The sequence below is a fragment of the Macrobrachium nipponense genome, chromosome 26 (assembly GCF_015104395.2).
Source record: "Macrobrachium nipponense isolate FS-2020 chromosome 26, ASM1510439v2, whole genome shotgun sequence".
Taxonomy (NCBI): Eukaryota; Metazoa; Arthropoda; class Malacostraca; order Decapoda; family Palaemonidae; genus Macrobrachium; species Macrobrachium nipponense.
Genome location: NC_087215.1, coordinates 76,840,704 through 76,846,565, shown reverse-complemented (window position 1 = coordinate 76,846,565; position 5,862 = coordinate 76,840,704).

Genomic DNA, 5,862 nt, shown 5'->3' with positions numbered 1-5,862 from the left:
GATGAGATCTCTTCTTTCTACATTTCCCTTCACTTTCTGATGGTTACCATATTCTTTGGAAGCTTGAATTGAAATTCTAGTCAGTGATCCCTTTGGCTGGCTCGTTCCATATGAATAGGGTTTGTCGTCTTCAGGATAATAATAATAATGATAATAATAATAATACTAATAATAATGATAATGATAATAATAATAGTAATAATAATAATAACATATATTATTTTTTCGTCGACGATAAAAGGTTGTAAGAAGACGAACAAGTGCACCGCTGTTGGAGGCTACTGCTTCCGAAAAGATGGTCCCCACGTGTGTCACGGGATGGTCTTCAGATTTTGTGGTCTTGGGAACTGTCGCTGTTGCGTGGATCCTCACTGGCACGGGCATGGGCTAGGTTATGTGAACGGTATTTGGAACAGTATTTGGAACAGTATTTGGAACGGGAATGGGAATGGTCGGTAATGGTAAGAAAGTTTATTTCCATTCTTGATTTTTGTCATGAGGAGCACCTCTGTGATTGACTGAAGATAGATTGTTTAACCACAGCACCAAAGATTCTGATGCAGTTCATCAGTGTGACTGCTTAGGATTTTATCTATTTATTAATTTATTTCTTATTTTTAATGAATAGGCTCTCTTCTTTCTATATTTACCTTTACTTCATCTTAGTTCCTCCTAATAAATGCCAAATTCTTTAAAAACTTGAATTTCAAATCAATGGACCCTGTGGTGGGCTTGTTCCGTATGAATGAGGTTCTTCGTCATCTTCTGAGTAATGATAATAGAATAGTGACTCACTATTGTTCTTTTGCTATCTATTTAGCAGTTTAATATTTTCATTTAGGTTGAAAATGCAACATCTCCACCCCGATCGTTGTTAGTGGTGATCGTGATGGGCGCGTTCTTTCAAATGCTCCTTCACTCCTCCTTAAGAATGAGTTTCCCAATCTACTTCTAGTATTCATACATTCCCCTGGTGATTTAACCCTTCCTTCTCACTTCTCTCCTTCTTCAGTCAATTTGTTTGAGTAAAGATCAGAGTCAACAAGACAACCTTGAATAAAACTAGATCTTTATTTTTCAATCCAGTCATTAAAGCTTTATCCTTTAGTTCCTTTTCTCTACAGGATTTGATAAAAGGTAGTTCATCCGATCATTGGTCTTGCCTGAAGTCGTTTCTAGGCTTTATTTTTCATTGTCACCTCTTCTTTAGGAAAGACTTTCCTTTGTTACATCTTCTACAGCTCCTACTGGCTTCCTTTTGCCACTTCTTCTGAAGGTCCTAGCGTCCTTGTCACTTCTCGTTTAGGACCTACGTTCTATCTTGTATCACCCTTTCTCTTACTCTTGGTCTCCTTTGTTGCAGAGAGGGCTTATTTTCAGCTTCCTAAAGGGAATCTTATTGGCAGCATCCTTTCTCTTGGTACTCATGAGAGGATCACCGTCTTCTCAGAGAGGGATGTTTTCAACTCAACAAACCACAGCTTCACACTTTAACGGGGTGGAAATAAATAATACTTGAACTGCATGGTTTGGAGAACTTTTTTTCCCTCGACATTTCTTACTGTCTTCTATCCTTCCTTCCTTCCCCACTTACTCCAGGTTTAACTCCTTGTACCTCCCCTTTCATTCTGCCCTTTCCATTAGGCCTTGAAATGAGAAACACTGCTTTATTCAGCTGCTGGTCATGGGACCTTTTCTTCTCATGGCTATTCATTCAAGATTCCCTCTTGGGTCATTACCATGTGCTTAGGACGTATTTCACTGGTATTGTTGTTATTGCCATTATTTTCATAATCTCCTTTTTCCTCCTTTTAGCTGATTCTGATTAGACTCCATTGGTAAGTATTATCATCATATAGGAATCCCTCTAAAAGTTTAATTAAAGAATCATGCAGTAATGGCGAATGATGCCTATTTTTAAGAATACTACCGCAATTTTTCTCGTTTGATCATCTTTTCTTTTCAGGAGAGGATTCACACGAAAGTGACCAAAACCTTGCAAACAGATGAGTGAGAACTGGCGTTGTCCCCTACTAGACTGAGAACCATTAATTATGATTACTAATTTGACTGAAAACATTCTTTTCATCCTAATTATAAATTGAAGAATCTTAAATTGAAAACTTCTGTTTATTTCCTTAATATGTTTTATGATTAGTTCTGCAAATAAATTTAGCATGCAAAATAGCTCTTTGTGGTTCCATCCCTATTATTGTAGTAACTGATTCACAAGGCATCGCTTGACACTTCTCTTTATACTAGTTTTTACGTAATTTGGTGTAGCTACGTACATGCGAATATGAAATATTCTAGATTATTGAAGTGACAGGGAGATTTGACAGGGAGATTTGGACAATTTTCTTTGTGTCCAATTTAGATAAAAATTGGACACAAAGTTCTTGATGCAAAGTAGACTGTCCTTTTGTGACATTCTTTGAGAATCATCGAGTAGGTTGGCAATGTCAACTGCACCGTCTCCAGGGAGGGACAATAATTCGGTTGTTTAAATGTATTTCGTTGCACGAATGTTTTTTCTTGAAGCAGAGAATGATATTATCTTGTAGTTCAGTAAGATGAGTCATAAAAAAGCGAAGGATTGCACAAATGTGTCTATTGCAGTAATGAATATCAAGAAACGAAACTTATGAAATATAAAAATTAAAAATTAAAAAGTCGAGAAATAAATAATAATAATAATAATAATAATAATAATAATAATAATAATAATAATAATAATAATAATAATAAACACATGGACAGTGCCAGTAATCAGATACAACGCAGGAATAGTGGAATGGACGAAAGCAGAACTCCGCAGCATAGATCAGGAAACATATGACAATACACAAAGCGCTACACCCAAGAGCAAATACGAACAGACTATACATAACACGAAAGGAAGGAGGGAGAGGACTACTAAGTATAGAGGACTGCGTCAACATTGAGAAAAGAGCACTGGGGCAATATCTGAAAACCAGTGAAGACGAGTGGCTAAAGAGTGCATGGGAAGAAGGACTAATAAAAGTAGACGAAAACTCAGAAATATACAGAGACAGGACAATGACAGACAGAACAGAGGACTGGCACAACAAACCAATGCACGGACAATACATGAGACAGACTAAAGAACTAGCCAGCGATGACACATGGCAATGGCTACAGAGGGGAGAGCTAAAGAAGGAAACTGAAGGAATGATAACAGCGGCACAAGATCAGGCCCTAAGAACCCGATATGTTCAAAGAACGATAGACGGAAATAACATCTCTCCCATATGTAGGAAGTGCAATACGAAAAATGAAACCATAAACCACATAGCAAGCGAATGCCGGCACTTGCACAGAACCAGTACAAAAAGAGGCATGATTCAGTGGCAAAAGCCCTCCACTGGAGCCTGTACAGAAGTGGTACGAGCACCAACCTGAGGGAGTGATAGAAAACGATCACGCAAAGATCCTCTGGGACTATGGTATCAGAACGGATAGGGTGATACGTGCAAATAGACCAGACGTGACGTTGATTGACAAAGTCAAGAAGAAAGTATCACTCATTGATGTCGCAATACCATGGGACACCAGAGTTTGAGAGAGAGAGGGAAAAAAAAAAAAAAAATGGATGATAATATCAAGATCTGAAAATAGAAATAAGAAGGATATGGGATATGCCAGTGGAAATCGTACCCATAAACATAGGAGCACTAGGCACGATCCCAAGATCCCTGAAAAGGAATCTAGAAAAAGTAGAGGCTGAAGTAGCTCCAGGACTCATGCAGAAGAGTGTGATTCTAGAAACGGCGCACATAGTAAGAAAAAGTGATGGACTCCTAAGGAGGCAGATGCAACCCGGAACCCCACACTATAAATACCACCCAGTCGAATTGGAGGACTGTGATAGAGCAAAAAAAAAAAAAAAAAAAAATAATTAATAATCAAGGCAAAGTAACAAGGACTGAAGGGATAGAGCTACAGGATGGGGATGGCATCAAAACATTGATGAGACAGATACCAATACCTGGGAATCATAGAAGGAGAGGATATAAAACACCAAGGGATGAAGGACGCGATCGGGAAAGAATATATGCAGACCCCTAAGGCGCCGGAAGTATGATGAAAGCCATAAACACATGGGCAGTACCAGTAATCTGATACAGTGCAGGAGTAGTGTAGTGGAGGAAAGCTGAACTCCGCAGCATAGACCAGAAAACTAGAAAACATGATAATACGCAAAGCTCTACACGCTAGAGCAGTTACGGACAGACTATACATAACACAAAAGGAGTGCATGGGAAGAACGACTAATAAGAGTAGACGAAGATCCAGAGCTATACAGAGACAGGAGAATGACAAACAGAAAAGAGGAATTACACAACAAACCAATGCACGTTTTAAAAGTCCTAAAGGGACATTGAGTTTTCCCTTTCAGGACCATATTTTTCGAGGCACTGAGCGACTCTCTCTTTCTCTCTCTCTCTTTACCAATTCTCTCTCTCTCTCTCTCTCTCTCTCTGTCCCCCCTCTCTCTCTCTCTCTCTCTCTCTCTCTCTCTCTTCCTTTACCAACCAACCGACCTCTGTGTAACTCGCATATCACAATCATCTCAGGTAGCTAAATCATACTCGTGAATTACAAAAATACATTTATTTATTTAAGAATAAAAGGATTAACCAAATAAATCAAATTCTCAAAGAACAAAATAGTTAACTGAATAAGTTAATATTAAAAATCCAAATAATGCACCACTGTTATTCAAACAGGAAACCCAAATAACCCTGAGGGTCGTACCAAACCCGTCCACCCCTTTCTCTACAATAATTAGACATCAGTCATAAGAGAGATAATTAAGAAGTCATAGTCTCCCCACACCATTACCATGGAACTATCAGATAAGTTCCCACTGAAGTTGCCAGACCTACCAGAGGAAAAAAGGAAAGAAACCTCACATAAATAGATTGCAAACAAACCAAAATGACATAAATCAAAAAGTCATATGGAAAAAGACATCTCTGAAACAAAGGTTTAAAATACAAAGAGACAAAGCCACACTCGGGCTTCAAAGTACGCTTACCCATTTCAGCTGTGAGCATTATCATTTAAACAAAATCACACAAGGCCACTTCTCCGACCTGGGCGCTTCTACAATTTGGTTATCTTACCTTCCCATTGATATGACGTCACTGATTCGTCACAAGTTCATTGCACTGGAACAGATGCGTGACGTCATATACAGCTCATTATCGCACCCATAAGAATCTACCCAAAACCAGATCCTTGCTTCCGCTCATGCACGGACACAAACCGTGGCCTGTCTTTGCTTAGGCTGCAACCTTCCCAAATCGCACCACCCCAAGAGATGCGTCAACATTTTAGTCCTCGATGGTTTCCATGGGAGTCAAAATGATGATATCTGTCGTTGCAAAGAAAGTCACTGCTCATCACATCCGCCCAACTGACACACCACTAAATAAACATTTTATTATCTCAAAATATGCATATACCAAACCCATTATACTAATAACACTCATTTCACATGGACAGTACATGAGGCAGACCAAAGAACTGGCCAGCAATGAAACATGGCAATGGCTACAGAAGGGAGAACTCAAAGAGGAAACAGATATATCCAAATAACGATAGGTGGAAATAACATTTTAGCCATATGCAGGAAGTGCAATATGAAAAACGGGACTATTCTCTAGTCCTTGAAAAGAGACATGATTCAGGGGCAAAAGCCTTCCACTGGAGCCTGTGTGAGAAGCACCAGCTACCTTGCAGTAATAAGTGGTATCGAGCACCAACCTGAAGGAGTGATATAAAACGATCAGGCAAAGATGCTGTGTCTATGGTATCAGAAAAGATAGGGTGATA